The following is a 24,002-nucleotide window of genomic DNA, read 5'->3' on the forward strand; positions in this document are numbered from 1 at the left end:
GTGGGGAGAATGTGGGACTCGCTCCCACCGGGAGTGGGGAGAATGTGGGACTCGCTCCCGCGGGGAGTGGGGAGAATGTGGGACTCGCTCCCACGGGGAGTGGGGAGAATGTGGGACTCGCTCCCGCGGGGAGAGGGGAGAATGTGGGACTCGCTCCCACGGGGAGTGGGGAGAATGTGGGACTCGCTCTCACAGGGAGTGGGGAGAATGTGGGACTCGCTCCCGCGGGGAGCAGGGAGAATGTGGGACTCACTCCCACGGGGAGTGGGGAGAATGTGGGACTCACTCCCACGGGGAGTGGGGAGAATGTGGGACTCGCCCCCACGGGGAGTGGGGAGAATGTGGGACTCGCTCCCACGGGGAGTGGGGAGAATGTGGGACTCGCTCCCGCGGGGAGTGGGGAGAATGTGGGACTCGCTCCCGCGGGAAGTGGGGAGAATGTGGGACTCGCTCCCACGGGGAGTGGGGAGAATGTGGGACTCGCTCCCACGGGGAGTGGGGAGAATGTGGGACTCGCTCCCACGGGGAGTGGGGAGAATGTGGGACTCGCTCTCACAGGGAGTGGGGAGAATGTGGGACTCACTCCCACGGGGAGTGGGGAGAATGTGGGACTCGCTCCCACGGGGAGTGGGGAGAATGTGGGACTCGCTCCCACGGGGAGTGGGGAGAATGTGGGACTCGCTCCCACGGGGAGTGGGGAGAACATGGGACTCGTTCCCACGGGGAGTGGGGAGAATGTGGGACTCGCTCCCACGGGGAGTGGGGAGAATGTGGGACTCGCTCCCACAGGGAGTGGGGAGAATGTGGGACTCGGTCCCACGGGGAGTGGGGAGAATGTGGGACTCGCTCCCACGGGGAGTGGGGAGAATGTGGGACTCGCTCCCACGGGGAGTGGGGAGAATGTGGGACTCGCTCCCACGGGGAGTGGGGAGAATGTGGGACTCGCTCCCGTGGGGAGTGGGGAGAATGTGGGACTCGCTCCCACGGGGAGTGGGGAGAATGTGGGACTCGCTCCCGCGGGGAGAATGTGGGACTCGCTCCCACGGGGAGTGGGGAGAATGTGGGACTCGCTCCCACGGGGAGTGGGGAGAATGTGGGACTCGCTCCCACGGGGAGAATGTGGGACTCGCTCCCACGGGGAGTGGGGAGAATGTGGGACTCGCTCCCGCGGGGAGAATGTGGGACTCGCTCCCACGGGGAGTGGGGAGAATGTGGGACTCGCTCCCACGGGGAGTGGGGAGAATGTGGGACTCGCTCCCACGGGGAGTGGGGAGAATGTGGGACTCGCTCCCACGGGGAGTGGGGAGAATGTGGGACTCGCTCCCGCGGGGAGTGGGGAGAATGTGGGACTCGCTCCCACGGGGAGTGGGGAGAATGTGGGACTCGCTCCCACGGGGAGTGGGGAGAATGTGGGACTCGCTCCCGCGGGGAGTGGGGAGAATGTGGGACTCGCTCTCACAGGGAGTGGGGAGAATGTGGGACTCGCTCCCGCGGGGAGTGGGGAGAACGTGGGACTCGCTCCCACAGGGAGTGGGGAGAATGTGGGACTCGCTCCCACGGGGAGTGGGGAGAATGTGGGACTCGCCCCCACGGGGAGTGGGGAGAATGTGGGACTCGCTCCCACAGGGAGTGGGGAGAATGTGGGACTCGCTCCCACGGGGAGTGGGGAGAATGTGGGACTCGCTCCCACGGGGAGTGGTCAAGGTGAATCGCGGAGATGGATTGTTAGTGGGGGAGGGGAAGCTGGATAAACACACGAGGGAGAAAAGACTGGAAGGATATGGTGATGGGGGGAGGTGAAGAGGGGGGTGGGAGGAGGCTCGTGTGAAGCAGAAACACCAGCACGGAGCAGAGGGGCCGAATGGCCTGTTTCTGTGCTGTGGATTCTCTATAGTAATAAGCAGTTGATTAATCACAGTAACGAGTGTCCATCAGTCCAGAACAGGCCAGGACACGTGGTGAAGAAACCCTCTTGTGGACAGCTTTGACAACCACAGGCCCAAAGTCACCTGTTCATGAAAAAAGACATCAATAACCTGCATTTATATAGCACCTACAACATAGTAAAACATCCCGAAATGCTTCACAGGAGCAGTTATCTGCGTGATAGTCACAATATGTGTATCAATGGTTTGAGTGAGGGAACCAAATGTAATATTTCCAAGTTTGCTGACGACACAAAACTAGAATGTGAGTGGTGAGGAGGATGTTAAGAGGCTTCATGGCTGTTTAGACAGGTTGAGTGAGTGGGAAAATGCATGGCAGGTGCAACATAACATGGATAAACATGAAGTTATCCACTTCAATAGGAAATACAGAATGGCAGTGTATTATTTAAATGATGATAGATTGAGAAATGTTGATGTACAAAGGGACCTGGGTGTCCTTGTACACCAATCACTGAAAGCAAGCATGCAAGTACAGCAAGCAGTTAAGAAGGCAAATGGTGTGTTGGCCTTCATTGTGAGAGGACTTGAGTATAGGAGCAAGGATGTCTTACTGCAGCTGTACAGGGCCTTGGTGAGACCACACCTGGAGTATGGTGTGCAGTTCTGGTCTCCTTACCTAAGAAAGGATATACTTGCTATAGAGGGAGAGCAGCGAAGGTTCACCAGACTGATTCCTGGGGATGGCAGGTTTGTCGTATGAGGAGAGATTGGGCTGACTAGGCCCTGTATTCACTGGAGTTTAGAAGAATGAGAGGGGATCTCATTGAAACATATAAAATTCTGACAGGGCTGGACAGACTGGATGCAGGGATGATGTTTCCACTGGCTGGGGGGTCTAGAACAAGGGGTCAGTCTCAGGATACGGGGTAGACCATTGAGGACTGAGATGAGGAGAAGCTCCTTCACTCAGAGGGTGGTGAACCTGTGGAATTCTCTACCACAGAGGCTGTGGAGGTCAAGTGACTGAATATATTAAAGAAAGAAGTAGCTAGGTTTCTAGACTCTGAAGGCGTCAAAGGGCATTGGGAGAGAGCGGGAGTACGGTGTTGAGGTAGAGGATCAGCCATGATCATATTGAATGGTGGAGCAGTCTCAAAGGGCCGAATGGCCTCCTCCTGCTCCTATTTTCTATGTTTACTAGGCAGCGAGACACATGAGGAGATATTAGGGAGAGGTGACGAAAGGTTAGTCAAAGAGGTCGGTTTTAAGGAGCATCTTAAAGAGGGGAGAGAGAGAAGGGCGGAGAGGGTTAGGGAGGGAATTCAGGAGCTCAGGGCCTCCCCCAGGCAGCTGAAGGCACAGCCGCCAATGGTGGAGCGATGGGTGTAGGGGCTGGAGAAGGTTACAGAGATGGGGAGGGTGTAGGGGCTGGAGGAGGTTACAGAGATAGGGAGGGGTGTAGGGGCTGGAGAAGGTTACAGAGATGGGGAGGGTGTAGGGGCTGGAGGAGGTTACAGAGATAGGGAGGGGTGTAGGGGCTGGAGGAGATTACAGAGATAGGGAGGGGTGTAGGGGCTGGAGGAGGTTACAGAGATAGGGAGGGGTGTAGGGGCTGGAGAAGGTTACAGAGATGGGGAGGGTGTAGGGGCTGGAGGAGGTTACAGAGATAGGGAGGGGTGTAGGGGCTGGAGGAGGTTACAGAGATAAGGAGGGGTGTAGGGGCTGGAGGAGGTTACAGAGATAGGGCGGGGTGTAGGGGCTGGAGAAGGTTACAGAGATGGGGAGGGTGTAGGGGCTGGAGGAGGTTACAGAGATAGGGAGGGGTGTAGGGGCTGGAGGAGGTTACAGAGATAAGGAGGGGTGTAGGGGCTGGAGGAGGTTACAGAGATAGGGAGGGGTGTAAGGGCTGGAGGAGGTTACAAAGATAGGGAGGGGTGTAGGGGCTGGAGGAGGTTCCAAAGATAGGGAGGGGTGTAGGGGCTGGAGGAGGTTACAGAGATAGGGAGGGGTGTAGGGGCTGGAGGAGGTTACAGAGATAGGAAGGGGTGTAGGGGCTGGAGGAGGTTACAGAAATAGGGAGGGGTGTAGGGGCTGGAGGAGGTTACAAAGATAGGGAGGGGTGTAGGGGCTGGAGGAGGTTACAGAGATAGGAAGGGGTGTAGGGGCTGGAGGAGGTTACAGAAATAGGGAGGGGTGTAGGGGCTGGAGGAGGTTACAAAGATAGGGAGGGGTGTAGGGGCTGGAGGAGGTTACAGAGATAGGGAGGGGTGTGGGGGCTGGAGGAGGTTACAGAGATAGGGAGGGGTGTAGGGGCTGGAGGAGGATACAGAGATAGGGAGGGGTGCAGGGTTTGGAGGAGGTTAGAGAAAGGGAGGAGTGAAGGGGCTGGAGGAGGTTACAGAGATAGGAAGGGGTTTAGGGGCTGGAGGTGGTTACAGAGATAGGGAGGGGTGTAGGGGCTGGAGGAGGTTACAGAGATAGGGAGGGGTGTAGAAGCTGGAGGAGGTTACAGAGATAGGAAGGGGTGTGGGGGCTGGAGGAGGTTACAGAGATAGGGAGGTGTGTAGGGGTTGGAGGAGGTTACGGAGATAGGGAGGGGTGTAGAGGCTGGAGGAGGTTACAGAGATAGGGAGGGGTGTAGGAGCTGGAGGAGGTTACAGAGATAGGGAGGGGTGTAGGGGCTGGAGGAGGTTACGGAGATAGGGAGCGGTGTAGGGGTTGGAGGAGGTTACGGAGATAGGGAGGGGTGTGGGGGCTGGAGGAGGTTACAGAGATAGGGAGGGGTGTAGGGGCTGGAGGAGGTTACAGAGATAGGGAGGGGTGTAGGGGCTGGAGCAGGTTACGGAGATAGGGAGGGGTGTAGGGACTGGAGGAGGTTACGGAGATAGGGAGGGGTGTAGGGGCTGGAGGAGGTTACAGAGAAAGGGAGGGGTGTAGGAGTTGGAGGAGATTACAGAGATACGGGTGTAGGGGCTGGAGGAGGTTACAGAGATAAGGAGAGGTGTAGGGGCTAGAAGAGCTTAGAGAGATAGGGAGGGGTGCAGGGTCTTGAGGAGGTTACAGAGATAGGGAGGTGTGTTGGGGCTCGAAGAGGTTACAGATATAGGTAGGGGTGTAGGGGCTGGAGGAGGTTACAGAGATAGGGAGGGGTGTAGGGGCTGGAGGAGGTTACGGAGATAGGGAGGGGTGTGGGGGCTGGAGGAGTTTACAGAGATAGGGAGGGGTGTGGGAGCTGGAGGAGTTTACAGAGATAGGGAGGGGTGTAGGGGCTAGAGGAGGTTACAGAGATAGGGAGGGGTGCAGCGGCTGGAGGAGGTTACAGAGATAGGGAGGGGTGTAGGGGCTGGAGGAGGTTACAGAGATAGGGAGGGGTGTAGGGGCTGGAGGAGGTTACAGAGAAAGGGAGGGGTGCAGCGGCTGGAGGAGGTTACAGAGATAGGGAGGGGTGTAAGGGCTGGAGGAGGTTACAGAGATAGGGAGGGGTGTAGGGGCTGGAGGAGGTTACGGAGATAGGGAGGGGTGTGGGGGCTGGAGGAGTTTACAGAGATAGGGAGGGGTGTGGGAGCTGGAGGAGTTTACAGAGATAGGGAGGGGTGTAGGGGCTAGAGGAGGTTACAGAGATAGGGAGGGGTGCAGCGGCTGGAGGAGGTTACAGAGATAGGGAGGGGTGTAGGGGCTGGAGGAGGTTACAGAGATAGGGAGGGGTGTAGGGGCTGGAGGAGGTTACGGAGAAAGGGAGGGGTGCAGCGGCTGGAGGAGGTTACAGAGATAGGGAGGGGTGTAGGGGCTGGAGGAGGTTACAGAAATAGGGAGGGGTGAAGATGCTGGAGGAGGTTACAGAGATAGGGAGGGGTGTAGGGGCTGGAGGAGGTTACGGAGATAGGGAGGGGTGTGGGGGCTGGAGGAGTTTACAGAGATAGGGAGGGGTGTGGGAGCTGGAGGAGTTTACAGAGATAGGGACGGGTGTAGGGGCTAGAGGAGGTTACAGAGATAGGGAGGGGTGCAGCGGCTGGAGGAGGTTACAGAGATAGGGAGGGGTGTAGGGGCTGGAGGAGGTTACAGAGATAGGGAGGGGTGTAGGGGCTGGAGGAGGTTACGGAGAAAGGGAGGGGTGCAGCGGCTGGAGGAGGTTACAGAGATAGGGAGGGGTGTAGGGGCTGGAGGAGGTTACAGAAATAGGGAGGGGTGAAGATGCTGGAGGAGGTTACAGAGATAGGGAGGGGTGTAGGGGCTGGAGGTGGTTACAGAGATAGGGAGGAGTGTAGGGGCTGGATGAGGTTAAAGAGATAGGGAGGGGTGTAGGGGCTGGAGGAGGTTACAGAGATAGGGAGGGGTGTAGGGTTTGGAGGAGGTTAGAGATAGGGAGGAGTGTAGGGGCTGGAGGAGGTTACAGAAATAGGGAGGGGTGTAGGGGCTCGAGGAGGTTACAGAGATAGGGAGGGGTGTAGGGGCTGGAGGAGGTTACAGAGATAGGGAGGGGTGTAGGGGCTGGAGGAGGGTACAGAGTTAGGGAGGGGTGTGGGGGCTGGAGGAGGGTACAGAGATAGGGAGGGGTGTAGGGGCTGGTGGAGGTTACAGAGATAGGGAGGGGTGTAGGGGCTGGAGGAGGTTACAGAGATAGGGAGGGGTGTAGGGGCTGGAGGAGGTTACGGAGATAGGGAGGGGTGTGGGGGCTGGAGGAGGTTACAGAGATAGGGAGGGGATTGGGGCTGGAGGAGGTTACAGAGATAGGGCGGGGTGTAGGGGCTGGAGGAGGTTACGGAGATAGGGAGGGGTGTAGGGACTGGAGGAGGTTACAGAGAAAGGGAGGGGTGTAGGAGTTGGAGGAGATTACAGAGATACGGGTGTAGGGGCTGGAGGAGGTTACAGAGATAAGGAGAGGTGTAGGGGCTGGAAGAGCTTAGAGAGATAGGGAGGGGTGCAGGGTCTTGAGGAGGTTACAGAGATAGGGAGGTGTGTTGGGGCTCGAGGAGGTTTCAGATATAGGTAGGGTTGTAGGGGCTGGAGGAGGTTACAAAGATAGGGAGGGGTGTACGGGATGGAGAACGTTACGGAGATAGGGAGGGGTGTAGGGACTGGTGGAGTTTACAAAGATAGGGAGGGGTGTAGGGGCTGGAGGAGGTTACGGAGATAGGGAGTGGTGTAGGGGCTGCAGAAGGTTACAGAGATAGGGAGAATTGTAGGGTTTGGAGGAGGTTAGAGAAAGGGAGAAGTGAAGGGGCTGGAGGAGTTTACAGAGATAGGGAGGGGTGTGGGAGCTGGAGGAGTTTACAGAGATAGGGAGGGGTGTAGGGGCTAGAGGAGGTTACAGAGATAGGGAGGGGTGCAGCGGCTGGAGGAGGTTACAGAGATAGGGAGGGGTGTAGGGGCTGGAGGAGGTTACAGAGATAGGGAGGGGTGTAGGGGCTGGAGGAGGTTACGGAGAAAGGGAGGGGTGCAGCGGCTGGAGGAGGTTACAGAGATAGGGAGGGGTGTAGGGGCTGGAGGAGGTTACAGAAATAGGGAGGGGTGAAGATGCTGGAGGAGGTTACAGAGATAGGGAGGGGTGTAGGGGCTGGAGGTGGTTACAGAGATAGGGAGGAGTGTAGGGGCTGGATGAGGTTACAGAGATAGGGAGGGGTGTAGGGGCTGGAGGAGGTTACAGAGATAGGGAGGGGTGTAGGGTTTGGAGGAGGTTAGAGATAGGGAGGAGTGTAGGGGCTGGAGGAGGTTACAGAAATAGGGAGGGGTGTAGGGGCTGGTGGAGGTTACAGAGATAGGGAGGGGTGTAGGGGCTGGTGGAGGTTACAGAGATAGGGATCGGTGTAGGGGCTGGAGGAGGTTACGGAGATAGGGAGGGGTGTGGGGGCTGGAGGAGGTTACAGAGATAGGGAGGGGTGTGGGGCTGGAGGAGGTTACAGAGATAGGGCGGGGTGTAGGGGCTGGAGGAGGTTACGGAGATAGGGAGGGGTGTAGGGACTGGAGGAGGTTACGGAGATAGGGAGGGGTGTAGGGGCTGGAGGAGGTTACAGAGAAAGGGAGGGGTGTATGAGTTGGAGGAGATTACAGAGATACGGGTGTAGGGGCTGGAGGAGGTTACAGAGATAAGGAGAGGTGTAGGGGCTGGAAGAGCTTAGAGAGATAGGGAGGGGTGCAGGGTCTTGAGGAGGTTACAGAGATAGGGAGGTGTGTTGGGGCTCGAGGAGGTTTCAGATATAGGTAGGGTTGTAGGGGCTGGAGGAGGTTACAAAGATAGGGAGGGGTGTACGGGATGGAGAACGTTACGGAGATAGGGAGGGGTGTAGGGACTGGTGGAGTTTACAAAGATAGGGAGGGGTGTAGGGGCTGGAGGAGGTTACGGAGATAGGGAGTGGTGTAGGGGCTGGAGAAGGTTACAGAGATAGGGAGAATTGTAGGGTTTGGAGGAGGTTAGAGAAAGGGAGAAGTGAAGGGGCTGGAGGAGGTTACAGAGATAGGAAGGGGTTTAGGGGCTGGAGGTGGTTACAGAGATAAGGAGGGGTGTAGGGGCTGGTGGAGGTTACAGGGATAGGGAGGGGTGTAGGGGCAGGAGGAGGTTACAGAAATAGGGAGGGGTGAAGATGCTGGAGGAGGTTACAGAGATAGGGAGGGGTGTAGGGGCTGGAGGTGGTTACAGAGATAGGGAGGATTGTAGGGGCTGGAGGAGGTTACAGAGATAGGGAGGGGTGTAGGGGCTGGAGGAGGTTACAGAGATAGGGAGGGGTGTAGGGGCTGGAGGAGGTTACAGAGATAGGGAGGGGTGTAGGGGCTGGAGGAGGTTACAGAGATAGGGAGGGGTGTAGGGGCTGGATGAGGTTACAGAGATACGGAGGGGCGTAGGGGCCGGAGGGGGTTACAGAGATAGGGAGGGGTGTAGGGTTTGGAGGAGTTTAGAGATAGGGAGGAGTGTAGGGGCTGGAGGAGATTACAGAAATAGGGAGGAGTGTAGGGGCTGGAGGAGGTTACAGAGATAGGGAGGGGTGCAGGGGCTGGAGGAGGGTACAGAGTTAGGGAGGGGTGTGGGGGCTGGAGGAGGGTACAGAGATAGGGAGGGGTGTAGGGGCTGGTGGAGGTTACAGAGATAGGGATCGGTGTAGGGGCTGGAGGAGGTTACGGAGATAGGGAGGGGTGCAGGGGCTGGAGGAGGGTACAGAGTTAGGGAGGGGTGTGGGGGCTGGAGGAGGGTACAGAGATAGGGAGGGGTGTAGGGGCTGGTGGAGGTTACAGAGATAGGGATCGGTGTAGGGGCTGGAGGAGGTTACGGAGATAGGGAGGGGTGCAGGGGCTGGAGGAGGGTACAGAGTTAGGGAGGGGTGTGGGGGCTGGAGGAGGGTACAGAGATAGGGAGGAGTGTAGGGGCTGGAGGAGATTACAGAAATAGGGAGGGATGAAGATGCTGGAGGAGGTTACAGAGATAGGGAGGGGTGTAGGGGCTGGAGGTGGTTACAGAGATAGGGAGGAGTGTAGGGGCTGGAGGAGGTTACAGAGATAGGGAGGGGTGTAGGGGCTGGAGGAGGTTACAGAGATAGGGAGGGGTGTAGGGGCTGGAGGAGGTTACAGAGATAGGGAGGGGTGCAGGGGCTGGAGGAGGGTACAGAGTTAGGGAGGGGTGTGGGGGCTGGAGGAGGGTACAGAGATAGGGAGGGGTGTAGGGGCTGGTGGAGGTTACAGAGATAGGGATCGGTGTAGGGGCTGGAGGAGGTTACGGAGATAGGGAGGGGTGTGGGGGCTGGAGGAGGTTACAGAGATAGGGAGGGGTGTGGGGCTGGAGGAGGTTACAGAGATAGGGCGGGGTGTAGGGGCTGGAGGAGGTTACGGAGATAGGGAGGGGTGTAGGGACTGGAGGAGGTTACGGAGATAGGGAGGGGTGTAGGGGCTGGAGGAGGTTACAGAGAAAGGGAGGGGTGTAGGAGTTGGAGGAGATTACAGAGATACGGGTGTAGGGGCTGGAGGAGGTTACAGAGATAAGGAGAGGTGTAGGGGCTGGAAGAGGTTACAGAGATAGGGAGGGGTGCAGGGTCTTGAGGAGGTTACAGAGATAGGGAGTTGTGTTGGGGCTCGAGGAGGTTACAGATATAGGTAGGGTTGTAGGGGCTGGAGGAGGTTACAAAGATAGGGAGGGGTGTACGGGATGGAGAACGTTACGGAGATAGGGATGGGTGTAGGGACTGGTGGAGTTTACAAAGATAGGGAGGGGTGTAGGGGCTGGAGGAGGTTAGGGAGATAGGGAGGGGTGTAGGGGCTGGAGAATGTTACAGACATAGGGAGAAGTGTAGGGTTTGGAGGAGGTTAGAGAAAGGGAGAAGTGAAGGGGCTGGAGGAGGTTACAGAGATAGGGAGGGGTGTAGGGGCTGGAGGAGGTTACAGAGATAGGGAGGGGTGTAGGTGCTGGAGGAGGTTACAGAGATAGGAAGGGGTTTAGGGGCCGGAGGTGGTTAGAGATAGGGAGGGGTGTACGGGCTGGAGGAGGTTACAGAGATAGGGAGGGGTGTAGGGGCTGGAGGAGGTTACAGAGATAGGGAGGGGTGTAGGGGCTGGAGGAGGGTACAGAGTTAGGGAGGGGTGTGGGGGCTGGAGGAGGGTACAGAGATAGGGAGGGGTGTAGGGGCTGGTGGAGGTTACAGAGATAGGGATCGGTGTAGGGGCTGGAGGAGGTTACGGAGATAGGGAGGGGTGTGGGGGCTGGAGGAGGTTACAGAGATAGGGAGGGGTGTGGGGCTGGAGGAGGTTACAGAGATAGGGCGGGGTGTAGGGGCTGGAGGAGGTTACGGAGATAGGGAGAGGTGTAGGGACTGGAGGAGGTTACGGAGATAGGGAGGGGTGTAGGGGCTGGAGGAGGTTACAGAGAAAGGGAGGGGTGTAGGAGTTGGAGGAGATTACAGAGATACGGGTGTAGGGGCTGGAGGAGGTTACAGAGATAAGGAGAGGTGTAGGGGCTGGAAGAGCTTAGAGAGATAGGGAGGGGTGCAGGGTCTTGAGGAGGTTACAGAGATAGGGAGGTGTGTTGGGGCTCGAGGAGGTTTCAGATATAGGTAGGGTTGTAGGGGCTGGAGGAGGTTACAAAGATAGGGAGGGGTGTACGGGATGGAGAACGTTACGGAGATAGGGAGGGGTGTAGGGACTGGTGGAGTTTACAAAGATAGGGAGGGGTGTAGGGGCTGGAGGAGGTTACGGAGATAGGGAGTGGTGTAGGGGCTGGAGAAGGTTACAGAGATAGGGAGAATTGTAGGGTTTGGAGGAGGTTAGAGAAAGGGAGAAGTGAAGGGGCTGGAGGAGGTTACAGAGATAGGAAGGGGTTTAGGGGCTGGAGGTGGTTACAGAGATAAGGAGGGGTGTAGGGGCTGGTGGAGGTTACAGGGATAGGGAGGGGTGTAGGGGCAGGAGGAGGTTACAGAAATAGGGAGGGGTGAAGATGCTGGAGAATGTTACAGAGATAGGGAGAAGTGTAGGGTTTGGAGGAGGTTAGACAAAGGGAGAATTGAAGGGGCTGGAGGAGGTTACAGAGATAGGGAGGGGTGTAGGGGCTGGAGGAGGTTACAGAGATAGGGAGGGGTGTAGGTGCTGGAGGAGGTTACAGAGATAGGAAGGGGTTTAGGGGCTGGAGGTGGTTAGAGATAGGGAGGGGTGTAGGGGCTGGAGGAGGTTACAGAGATAGGGAGGGGTGTAGGGGCTGGAGGAGGTTACGGAGATAGGGAGGGGTGTAGGGGCTGGAGGAGGTTACGGAGATAGGGAGGGGTGTGCGGGCTGGAGGAGTTTACAGAGATAGGGAGGGGTGTGGGAGCTGGAGGAGTTTACAGAGATAGGGAGGGGTGTAGGGGCTGGAGGATGTTACAGAGATACGGAGGGGTGTAGAGTTTGGAGCAGGATAGAGATAGGGAGGGGTGTAGGGGCTGGAGAAGGTTACAGAGATAGGGAGAAGTGTAGGGTTTAGAGGAGGTTAGAGAAAGGGAGGTGTGAAGGGGCTGGAGGAGGTTACAGAATAGGAAGGGGTTTCGGGGCAAGAGGTGGTTACAGAGATAGGGAGGGGTGTAGGGGCTGGAGGATGTTACAGAGATAGGGAGGGGTGAAGATGCTAGAGGAGGTTACAGAGATAGGGAGGGGTGTAGGGGCTGGAGCAGGTTACAGAGATAGGGAGGGGTGTAGGGGTTGGAGGAGGTTACAGAGATAGGGAGGGGTGTAGGGTCTGGAGGAGGTTACAGAGATAGGGAGGGGTGTAGGAGCTGGATGAGGTTACAGAGATAGGGAGGGGTGTAGGGGCTGGAGGAGGTTACAGAGATAAGGAGAGGTGTAGGGGCTGGAAGAGCTTAGAGAGATATAGAGGGGTGCAGGGTGTTGAGGAGGTTACAGAGATAGGGAGGTGTGTTGGGGCTCGAGGAGGTTACAGATATAGGTAGGGGTGTAGGGGCTGGAGGAGGTTACAGAGATAGGGAGGGGCGTAGGGGCTGGAGGAGGTTACAGAGATAGGGAGGGGTGTAGGGGCTGGAGGAGGTTACAGAGATAGGGGGGGGTGTAGGGGCTGGAGGGGGTTACAGAGATAGGGAGGGGTGTAGGGTTTGGAGGAGGTTAGAGATAGGGAGGAGTGTTGGGGCTGGAGGAGGTTACAGAAATAGGGAGGGGTGTCGGGGCTCGAGGAGGTTACAGAGATAGGGAGGGGTGTAGGGGCTGGAGGAGGTTACAGAGATAGGGAGGGTTGTAGAAGCTGGAGGAGGGTACAGAGATAGGGCGGGGTGTAGGGGCTGGGGGAGGTTACGGAGATAGGGACGGGTGTAGGGACTGGAGGAGGTTACGGAGATAGGGAGGGGTGTAGGGGCTGGAGGAGGTTACAGAGAAAGGGAGGGGTGTAGGAGTTGGAGGAGATTACAGAGATACGGGTGTAGGGGCTGGAGGAGGTTACAGAGATAAGGAGAGGTGTAGGGGCTGGAAGAGCTTAGAGAGATAGGGAGGGGTGCAGGGCCTTGAGGAGGTTACAGAGATAGGGAGGTGTGTTGGGGCTCGAGGAGGTTTCAGATATAGGTAGGGTTGTAGGGGCTGGAGGAGGTTACAAAGATAGGGAGGGGTGTACGGGATGGAGAACGTTACGGAGATAGGGAGGGGTGTAGGGACTGGTGGAGTTTACAAAGATAGGGAGGGGTGTAGGGGCTGGAGGAGGTTACGGAGATAGGGAGTGGTGTAGGGGCTGGAGAAGTTTACAGAGATAGGGAGAAATGTAGGGTTTGGAGGAGGTTAGAGAAAGGGAGAAGTGAAGGGGCTGGAGGAGGTTACAGAGATAGGAAGGGGTTTAGGGGCTGGAGGTGGTTACAGAGATAAGGAGGGGTGTAGGGGCTGGAGGAGGTTACAGAGATAAGGAGAGGTGTAGGGGCTGGAAGAGCTTAGAGAGATAGAGAGGGGTGCAGGGTGTTGAGGAGGTTACAGAGATAGGAAGGGGTTTAGGGGCTGGAGGTGGTTACAGAGATAAGGAGGGGTGTAGGGGCTGGTGGAGGTTACAGAGATAGGGAGGGGTGTAGGGGCAGGAGGAGGTTACAGAGATAGGGAGGGGTGTACGGAATGGAGAACGTTAAGGAGATAGGGAGGGGTGTAGGGGCTGGTGGAGGTTACGGAGATAGGGAGGGGTGTAGGGGCTGGAGAAGGTTACAGAGATAGGGAGAAGTGTAGGGTTTAGAGGAGGTTAGAGAAAGGGAGGTGTGAAGGGGCTGGAGGAGGTTACAGAATAGGAAGGGGTTTCGGGGCAAGAGGTGGTTACAGAGATAGGGAGGGGTGTAGGGGCTGGAGGATGTTACAGAGATAGGGAGGGGTGAAGATGCTAGAGGAGGTTACAGAGATAGGGAGGGGTGTAGGGGCTGGAGCAGGTTACAGAGATAGGGAGGGGTGTAGGGGTTGGAGGAGGTTACAGAGATAGGGAGGGGTGTAGGGTCTGGAGGAGGTTACAGAGATAGGGAGGGGTGTAGGAGCTGGAGGAGGTTACAGAGATAGGGAGGGGTGTAGGGGCTGGAGGAGGTTACAGAGATAAGGAGAGGTGTAGGGGCTGGAAGAGCTTAGAGAGATAGAGAGGGGTGCAGGGTGTTGAGGAGGTTACAGAGATAGGGAGGTGTGTTGGGGCTCGAGGAGGTTACAGATATAGGTAGGGGTGTAGGGGCTGGAGGAGGTTACAGAGATAGGGAGGGGCGTAGGGGCTGGAGGAGGTTACAGAGATAGGGAGGGGTGTAGGGGCTGGAGGAGGTTACAGAGATAGGGGGGGTGTAGGGGCTGGAGGGGGTTACAGAGATAGGGAGGGGTGTAGGGTTTGGAGGAGGTTAGAGATAGGGAGGAGTGTTGGGGCTGGAGGAGGTTACAGAAATAGGGAGGGGTGTCGGGGCTCGAGGAGGTTACAGAGATAGGGAGGGTTTGTAGGGGCTGGAGGAGGTTACAGAGATAGGGAGGGTTGTAGAAGCTGGAGGAGGGTACAGAGATAGGGCGGGGTGTAGGGGCTGGGGGAGGTTACGGAGATAGGGACGGGTGTAGGGACTGGAGGAGGTTACGGAGATAGGGAGGGGTGTAGGGGCTGGAGGAGGTTACAGAGAAAGGGAGGGGTGTAGGAGTTGGAGGAGATTACAGAGATACGGGTGTCGGGGCTGGAGGAGGTTACAGAGATAAGGAGAGGTGTAGGGGCTGGAAGAGCTTAGAGAGATAGGGAGGGGTGCAGGGTCTTGAGGAGGTTACAGAGATAGGGAGGTGTGTTGGGGCTCGAGGAGGTTTCAGATATAGGTAGGGTTGTAGGGGCTGGAGGAGGTTACAAAGATAGGGAGGGGTGTACGGGATGGAGAACGTTACGGAGATAGGGAGGGGTGTAGGGACTGGTGGAGTTTACAAAGATAGGGAGGGGTGTAGGGGCTGGAGGAGGTTACGGAGATAGGGAGTGGTGTAGGGGCTGGAGAAGGTTACAGAGATAGGGAGAAATGTAGGGTTTGGAGGAGGTTAGAGAAAGGGAGAAGTGAAGGGGCTGGAGGAGGTTACAGAGATAGGAAGGGGTTTAGGGGCTGGAGGTGGTTACAGAGATAAGGAGGGGTGTAGGGGCTGGTGGAGGTTACAGAGATAGGGAGGGGTGTAGGGGCAGGAGGAGGTTACAGAAATAGGGAGGGGTGAAGATGCTGGAGGAGGTTACAGAGATAGGGAGGGGTGTAGGGGCTGGAGGTGGTTACAGAGATAGGGAGGATTGTAGGGGCTGGAGGAGGTTACAGAGATAGGGAGGGGTGTAGGGGCTGGAGGAGGTTACAGAGATAGGGAGGGGTGTAGGGTTTGGAGGAGTTTAGAGATAGGGAGGAGTGTAGGGGCTGGAGGAGATTACAGAAATAGGGAGGGATGAAGATGCTGGAGGAGGTTACAGAGATAGGGAGGGGTGTAGGGGCTGGAGGTGGTTACAGAGATAGGGAGGAGTGTAGGGGCTGGAGGAGGTTACAGAGATAGGGAGGGGTGTAGTGGCTGGAGGAGGTTACAGAGATAGGGAGGGGTGTAGGGGCTGGAGGAGGTTACAGAGATAGGGAGGGGTGTAGGGGCTGGAGGAGGTTACAGAGATAGGGAGGTGTGTTGGGGCTCGAGGAGGTTACAGATATAGGTAGGGTTGTAGGGGCTGGAGGAGGTTACAAAGATAGGGAGGGGTGTACGGGATGGAGAACGTTACGGAGATAGGGAGGGGTGTAGGGACTGGTGGAGTTTACAAAGATAGGGAGGGGTGTAGGGGCTGGAGGAGGTTACGGAGATAGGGAGTGGTGTAGGGGCTGGAGAAGGTTACAGAGATAGGGAGAAGTGTAGGGTTTGGAGGAGGTTAGAGAAAGGGAGAAGTGAAGGGGCTGGAGGAGGTTACAGAGATAGGAAGGTGTTTAGGGGCTGGAGGTGGTTACAGAGATAAGGAGGGGTGTAGGGGCTGGAGGAGGTTACAGAGATAGGGAGGGGTGTAGGGGCAGGAGGAGGTTACAGAAATAGGGAGGAGTGAACTTGCTGGAGGAGGTTACAGAGATAGGGAGGGGTGTAGGGGCTGGAGGTGGTTACAGAGATAGGGAGGAGTGTAGGGGCTGGAGGAGGTTACAGAGATAGGGAGGGGTGTAGGGGCTGGATGAGGTTACAGAGATAGGGAGGGGCGTAGGGGCCGGAGGGGGTTACAGAGATAGGGAGGGGTGTAGGGTTTGGAGGAGTTTAGAGATAGGGGGGAGTGTAGGGGCTGGAGGAGATTACAGAAATAGGGAGGGATGAAGATGCTGGAGGAGGTTACAGAGATAGGGAGGGGTGTATGGGCTGGAAGTGGTTACAGAGATAGGGAGGAGTGTAGGGGCTGGAGGAGGTTACAGAGATAGGGAGGGGTGTAGGGGCTGGAGGAGTTTACAGAGATAGGGAGGGGTGTAGGGGCTGGAGGAGGTTACAGAGATAGGGAGGGGTGTAGGGGCTGGAGGAGGTTACAGAGATAGGGAGGGGTGTAGGGGCTGGATGAGGTTACAGAGATAGGGAGGGGCGTAGGGGCCGGAGGGGGTTACAGAGAAAGGGAGGGGTGTAGGGTTTGGAGGAGGTTAGAGATAGGGAGGAGTGTAGGGGCTGGAGGAGATTACAGAGATAGGGAGGGGTGTTGGGGCTGGAGGAGGGTTCAGAAATATGGAGGGGTGTAGGGCCTTGAGGAGGTTACAGAGATAGGGAGGGGTGTAGGGGCTGGAGGAGGTTACAGAGATAGGGAGGGGTGTAGGGGCTGGAGGAGGGTACAGAGATAGGGAGGGGTGTGGGGTCTGGAGGAGGTTACAGAGATAGGGAGGGGTGTAGCGGCTGGAGGAGGTTACAGAGATAGGGAGCGGTGTAGGGGCTGGAGGACGTTACGGAGATAGGGAGGGGTGTGGGGGCTGGAGGAGGTTACAGAGATAGGGAGGGGTGTAGGGGCTGGAGGAGGTTCCAGAGATAGGAAGGGGTGTAGGGGCTGGAGGAGGTAACGGAGATAGGGAGGGGTGTAGGGGCTGGAGGAGGTTACAGAGAAAGGGAGGGGTGTAGGAGTTGGAGGAGATTACAGAGATACGGGTGTAGGGGCTGTAGGAGGTTACAGAGATAAGGAGAGGTGTAGGGGCTGGAAGAGCTTAGAGAGATAGGGAGGGGTGCAGGGTCTTGCGGATGTTACAGAGATAGGGAGTTGTGTTGGGGCTCGAGGAGGTTACAGATATAGGTAGGGGTGTAGGGGCTGGAGGAGGTTACAGAGATAGAGAGGGGTGTACGGGATGGGGAACGTTACGGAGATAGGGAGGGGTGTAGGCGCTGGTGGAGTTTACAGAGATAGGGAGGGGTGTAGGGGCTGGAGGAGGTTATGGAGATAGGGAGGGGTACAGTGGCTGGAGAAGGTTACAGAGAGAGGGAGAAGTGTAGGGTTTGGAGGAGGTTAGAGAAAGGGAGGAGTGAAGGGGCTGGAGGAGGATACAGAGATAGGAAGGGGTGTAGGGGCTGGAGTTGGTTACAGAGATAGGGAGGGGTGTAGGGGCTAGAGGAGGTTACAGAGATAGGGAGGCTTGCAGCGGCTGGAGGAGGTTACAGAGATAGGGAGGGGTGTAGGGGCTGGAGGAGGTTACAGAGATAGGGAGGGGTGTAGGGGCTGGAGGATGTTACGGAGATAGGGAGGGTTGTAGGGGCTGGAGGAGGTTACGGAGAGAGGGAGTGGTGTGGGGGCTGGAGGAGGTTACAGAGATAGGGAGGGGTGTGGGTGCTGGAGGAGTTTACAGAGATAGGGAGGGGTGTAGGGGCTGGAGGATGTTACAGAGATACGGAGGGGTGTAGGGGCTGGAGGAGGTTACAGATGTAGGTAGGGGTGTAGGGGCTGGAGGAGGTTACAGAGATAGGGAGGGTTGTACGGAATGGAGAACGTTACGGAGATAGGGAGGGGTGTAGGGGCTGGAGTTGGTTACAGAGATAGGGAGGGTTGTAGGGGCTAGAGGAGGTTACAGAGATAGGGAGGGGTGCAGCGGCTGGAGGAGGTTACAGAGATAGGGAGGGGTGTAGGGGCTGGATGAGGTTACAGAGAAAGGGAGGGGTGTAGGAGTTGGAGGAGATTACAGAGATACGGGTGTCGGGGCTGGAGGAGGTTACAGAGATAAGGAGAGGTGTAGGGGCTGGAAGAGCTTAGAGAGATAGGGAGGGGTGCAGGGTCTTGAGGAGGTTACAGAGATAGGGAGGTGTGTTGGGGCTCGAGGAGGTTTCAGATATAGGTAGGGTTGTAGGGGCTGGAGGAGGTTACAAAGATAGGGAGGGGTGTACGGGATGGAGAACGTTACGGAGATAGGGAGGGGTGTAGGGACTGGTGGAGTTTACAAAGATAGGGAGGGGTGTAGGGGCTGGAGGAGGTTACGGAGATAGGGAGTGGTGTAGGGGCTGGAGAAGGTTACAGAGATAGGGAGAAATGTAGGGTTTGGAGGAGGTTAGAGAAAGGGAGAAGTGAAGGGGCTGGAGGAGGTTACAGAGATAGGAAGGGGTTTAGGGGCTGGAGGTGGTTACAGAGATAAGGAGGGGTGTAGGGGCTGGTGGAGGTTACAGAGATAGGGAGGGGTGTAGGGGCAGGAGGAGGTTACAGAAATAGGGAGGGGTGAAGATGCTGGAGGAGGTTACAGAGATAGGGAGGGGTGTAGGGGCTGGAGGTGGTTACAGAGATAGGGAGGATTGTAGGGGCTGGAGGAGGTTACAGAGATAGGGAGGGGTGTAGGGGCTGGAGGAGGTTACAGAGATAGGGAGGGGTGTAGGGTTTGGAGGAGTTTAGAGATAGGGAGGAGTGTAGGGGCTGGAGGAGATTACAGAAATAGGGAGGGATGAAGATGCTGGAGGAGGTTACAGAGATAGGGAGGGGTGTAGGGGCTGGAGGTGGTTACAGAGATAGGGAGGAGTGTAGGGGCTGGAGGAGGTTACAGAGATAGGGAGGGGTGTAGTGGCTGGAGGAGGTTACAGAGATAGGGAGGGGTGTAGGGGCTGGAGGAGGTTACAGAGATAGGGAGGGGTGTAGGGGCTGGAGGAGGTTACAGAGATAGGGAGGTGTGTTGGGGCTCGAGGAGGTTACAGATATAGGTAGGGTTGTAGGGGCTGGAGGAGGTTACAAAGATAGGGAGGGGTGTACGGGATGGAGAACGTTACGGAGATAGGGAGGGGTGTAGGGACTGGTGGAGTTTACAAAGATAGGGAGGGGTGTAGGGGCTGGAGGAGGTTACGGAGATAGGGAGTGGTGTAGGGGCTGGAGAAGGTTACAGAGATAGGGAGAAGTGTAGGGTTTGGAGGAGGTTAGAGAAAGGGAGAAGTGAAGGGGCTGGAGGAGGTTACAGAGATAGGAAGGTGTTTAGGGGCTGGAGGTGGTTACAGAGATAAGGAGGGGTGTAGGGGCTGGAGGAGGTTACAGAGATAGGGAGGGGTGTAGGGGCAGGAGGAGGTTACAGAAATAGGGAGGAGTGAACTTGCTGGAGGAGGTTACAGAGATAGGGAGGGGTGTAGGGGCTGGAGGTGGTTACAGAGATAGGGAGGAGTGTAGGGGCTGGAGGAGGTTACAGAGATAGGGAGGGGTGTAGGGCTGGATGAGGTTACAGAGATAGGGAGGGGCGTAGGGGCCGGAGGGGGTTACAGAGATAGGGAGGGGTGTAGGGTTTGGAGGAGTTTAGAGATAGGGGGGAGTGTAGGGGCTGGAGGAGATTACAGAAATAGGGAGGGATGAAGATGCTGGAGGAGGTTACAGAGATAGGGAGGGGTGTATGGGCTGGAAGTGGTTACAGAGATAGGGAGGAGTGTAGGGGCTGGAGGAGGTTACAGAGATAGGGAGGGGTGTAGGGGCTGGAGGAGTTTACAGAGATAGGGAGGGGTGTAGGGGCTGGAGGAGGTTACAGAGATAGGGAGGGGTGTAGGGGCTGGAGGAGGTTACAGAGATAGGGAGGGGTGTAGGGGCTGGATGAGGTTACAGAGATAGGGAGGGGCGTAGGGGCCGGAGGGGGTTACAGAGAAAGGGAGGGGTGTAGGGTTTGGAGGAGGTTAGAGATAGGGAGGAGTGTAGGGGCTGGAGGAGATTACAGAGATAGGGAGGGGTGTTGGGGCTGGAGGAGGGTTCAGAAATATGGAGGGGTGTAGGGCCTTGAGGAGGTTACAGAGATAGGGAGGGGTGTAGGGGCTGGAGGAGGTTACAGAGATAGGGAGGGGTGTAGGGGCTGGAGGAGGGTACAGAGATAGGGAGGGGTGTGGGGTCTGGAGGAGGTTACAGAGATAGGGAGGGGTGTAGCGGCTGGAGGAGGTTACAGAGATAGGGAGCGGTGTAGGGGCTGGAGGACGTTACGGAGATAGGGAGGGGTGTGGGGGCTGGAGGAGGTTACAGAGATAGGGAGGGGTGTAGGGGCTGGAGGAGGTTCCAGAGATAGGAAGGGGTGTAGGGGCTGGAGGAGGTAACGGAGATAGGGAGGGGTGTAGGGGCTGGAGGAGGTTACAGAGAAAGGGAGGGGTGTAGGAGTTGGAGGAGATTACAGAGATACGGGTGTAGGGGCTGTAGGAGGTTACAGAGATAAGGAGAGGTGTAGGGGCTGGAAGAGCTTAGAGAGATAGGGAGGGGTGCAGGGTCTTGCGGATGTTACAGAGATAGGGAGTTGTGTTGGGGCTCGAGGAGGTTACAGATATAGGTAGGGGTGTAGGGGCTGGAGGAGGTTACAGAGATAGAGAGGGGTGTACGGGATGGGGAACGTTACGGAGATAGGGAGGGGTGTAGGCGCTGGTGGAGTTTACAGAGATAGGGAGGGGTGTAGGGGCTGGAGGAGGTTATGGAGATAGGGAGGGGTACAGTGGCTGGAGAAGGTTACAGAGAGAGGGAGAAGTGTAGGGTTTGGAGGAGGTTAGAGAAAGGGAGGAGTGAAGGGGCTGGAGGAGGATACAGAGATAGGAAGGGGTGTAGGGGCTGGAGTTGGTTACAGAGATAGGGAGGGGTGTAGGGGCTAGAGGAGGTTACAGAGATAGGGAGGCTTGCAGCGGCTGGAGGAGGTTACAGAGATAGGGAGGGGTGTAGGGGCTGGAGGAGGTTACAGAGATAGGGAGGGGTGTAGGGGCTGGAGGATGTTACGGAGATAGGGAGGGTTGTAGGGGCTGGAGGAGGTTACGGAGAGAGGGAGTGGTGTGGGGGCTGGAGGAGGTTACAGAGATAGGGAGGGGTGTGGGTGCTGGAGGAGTTTACAGAGATAGGGAGGGGTGTAGGGGCTGGAGGATGTTACAGAGATACGGAGGGGTGTAGGGGCTGGAGGAGGTTACAGATGTAGGTAGGGGTGTAGGGGCTGGAGGAGGTTACAGAGATAGGGAGGGTTGTACGGAATGGAGAACGTTACGGAGATAGGGAGGGGTGTAGGGGCTGGAGTTGGTTACAGAGATAGGGAGGGTTGTAGGGGCTAGAGGAGGTTACAGAGATAGGGAGGGGTGCAGCGGCTGGAGGAGGTTACAGAGATAGGGAGGGGTGTAGGGGCTGGATGAGGTTACAGAGAAAGGGAGGGGTGTAGGAGTTGGAGGAGATTACAGAGATACGGGTGTCGGGGCTGGAGGAGGTTACAGAGATAAGGAGAGGTGTAGGGGCTGGAAGAGCTTAGAGAGATAGGGAGGGGTGCAGGGTCTTGAGGAGGTTACAGAGATAGGGAGGTGTGTTGGGGCTCGAGGAGGTTTCAGATATAGGTAGGGTTGTAGGGGCTGGAGGAGGTTACAAAGATAGGGAGGGGTGTACGGGATGGAGAACGTTACGGAGATAGGGAGGGGTGTAGGGACTGGTGGAGTTTACAAAGATAGGGAGGGGTGTAGGGGCTGGAGGAGGTTACGGAGATAGGGAGTGGTGTAGGGGCTGGAGAAGGTTACAGAGATAGGGAGAAATGTAGGGTTTGGAGGAGGTTAGAGAAAGGGAGAAGTGAAGGGGCTGGAGGAGGTTACAGAGATAGGAAGGGGTTTAGGGGCTGGAGGTGGTTACAGAGATAAGGAGGGGTGTAGGGGCTGGTGGAGGTTACAGAGATAGGGAGGGGTGTAGGGGCAGGAGGAGGTTACAGAAATAGGGAGGGGTGAAGATGCTGGAGGAGGTTACAGAGATAGGGAGGGGTGTAGGGGCTGGAGGTGGTTACAGAGATAGGGAGGATTGTAGGGGCTGGAGGAGGTTACAGAGATAGGGAGGGGTGTAGGGGCTGGAGGAGGTTACAGAGATAGGGAGGGGTGTAGGGTTTGGAGGAGTTTAGAGATAGGGAGGAGTGTAGGGGCTGGAGGAGATTACAGAAATAGGGAGGGATGAAGATGCTGGAGGAGGTTACAGAGATAGGGAGGGGTGTAGGGGCTGGAGGTGGTTACAGAGATAGGGAGGAGTGTAGGGGCTGGAGGAGGTTACAGAGATAGGGAGGGGTGTAGTGGCTGGAGGAGGTTACAGAGATAGGGAGGGGTGTAGGGGCTGGAGGAGGTTACAGAGATAGGGAGGGGTGTAGGGGCTGGAGGAGGTTACAGAGATAGGGAGGTGTGTTGGGGCTCGAGGAGGTTACAGATATAGGTAGGGTTGTAGGGGCTGGAGGAGGTTACAAAGATAGGGAGGGGTGTACGGGATGGAGAACGTTACGGAGATAGGGAGGGGTGTAGGGACTGGTGGAGTTTACAAAGATAGGGAGGGGTGTAGGGGCTGGAGGAGGTTACGGAGATAGGGAGTGGTGTAGGGGCTGGAGAAGGTTACAGAGATAGGGAGAAGTGTAGGGTTTGGAGGAGGTTAGAGAAAGGGAGAAGTGAAGGGGCTGGAGGAGGTTACAGAGATAGGAAGGTGTTTAGGGGCTGGAGGTGGTTACAGAGATAAGGAGGGGTGTAGGGGCTGGAGGAGGTTACAGAGATAGGGAGGGGTGTAGGGGCAGGAGGAGGTTACAGAAATAGGGAGGAGTGAACTTGCTGGAGGAGGTTACAGAGATAGGGAGGGGTGTAGGGGCTGGAGGTGGTTACAGAGATAGGGAGGAGTGTAGGGGCTGGAGGAGGTTACAGAGATAGGGAGGGGTGTAGGGCTGGATGAGGTTACAGAGATAGGGAGGGGCGTAGGGGCCGGAGGGGGTTACAGAGATAGGGAGGGGTGTAGGGTTTGGAGGAGTTTAGAGATAGGGGGGAGTGTAGGGGCTGGAGGAGATTACAGAAATAGGGAGGGATGAAGATGCTGGAGGAGGTTACAGAGATAGGGAGGGGTGTATGGGCTGGAAGTGGTTACAGAGATAGGGAGGAGTGTAGGGGCTGGAGGAGGTTACAGAGATAGGGAGGGGTGTAGGGGCTGGAGGAGTTTACAGAGATAGGGAGGGGTGTAGGGGCTGGAGGAGGTTACAGAGATAGGGAGGGGTGTAGGGGCTGGAGGAGGTTACAGAGATAGGGAGGGGTGTAGGGGCTGGATGAGGTTACAGAGATAGGGAGGGGCGTAGGGGCCGGAGGGGGTTACAGAGAAAGGGAGGGGTGTAGGGTTTGGAGGAGGTTAGAGATAGGGAGGAGTGTAGGGGCTGGAGGAGATTACAGAGATAGGGAGGGGTGTTGGGGCTGGAGGAGGGTTCAGAAATATGGAGGGGTGTAGGGCCTTGAGGAGGTTACAGAGATAGGGAGGGGTGTAGGGGCTGGAGGAGGTTACAGAGATAGGGAGGGGTGTAGGGGCTGGAGGAGGGTACAGAGATAGGGAGGGGTGTGGGGTCTGGAGGAGGTTACAGAGATAGGGAGGGGTGTAGCGGCTGGAGGAGGTTACAGAGATAGGGAGCGGTGTAGGGGCTGGAGGACGTTACGGAGATAGGGAGGGGTGTGGGGGCTGGAGGAGGTTACAGAGATAGGGAGGGGTGTAGGGGCTGGAGGAGGTTCCAGAGATAGTAAGGGGTGTAGGGGCTGGAGGAGGTAACGGAGATAGGGAGGGGTGTAGGGGCTGGAGGAGGTTACAGAGAAAGGGAGGGGTGTAGGAGTTGGAGGAGATTACAGAGATACGGGTGTAGGGGCTGTAGGAGGTTACAGAGATAAGGAGAGGTGTAGGGGCTGGAAGAGCTTAGAGAGATAGGGAGGGGTGCAGGGTCTTGCGGATGTTACAGAGATAGGGAGTTGTGTTGGGGCTCGAGGAGGTTACAGATATAGGTAGGGGTGTAGGGGCTGGAGGAGGTTACAGAG

General features: G+C 56.9%; 1 protein-coding gene across 1 annotated transcript in view; it reads left to right on the forward strand.

Annotated features, from left to right (window-relative positions):
- The window catches only part of LOC121272901 (insulin-like growth factor 1 receptor), a 163,914-nt gene that overhangs the window by 131,309 nt on the left and 8,603 nt on the right, over window positions 1–24,002 (forward strand). The gene's annotated exons all lie outside the window — the stretch shown is intronic.

This window comes from Carcharodon carcharias, chromosome 36 (assembly GCF_017639515.1).
Source record: "Carcharodon carcharias isolate sCarCar2 chromosome 36, sCarCar2.pri, whole genome shotgun sequence".
NCBI lineage: Eukaryota > Metazoa > Chordata > Chondrichthyes > Lamniformes > Lamnidae > Carcharodon > Carcharodon carcharias.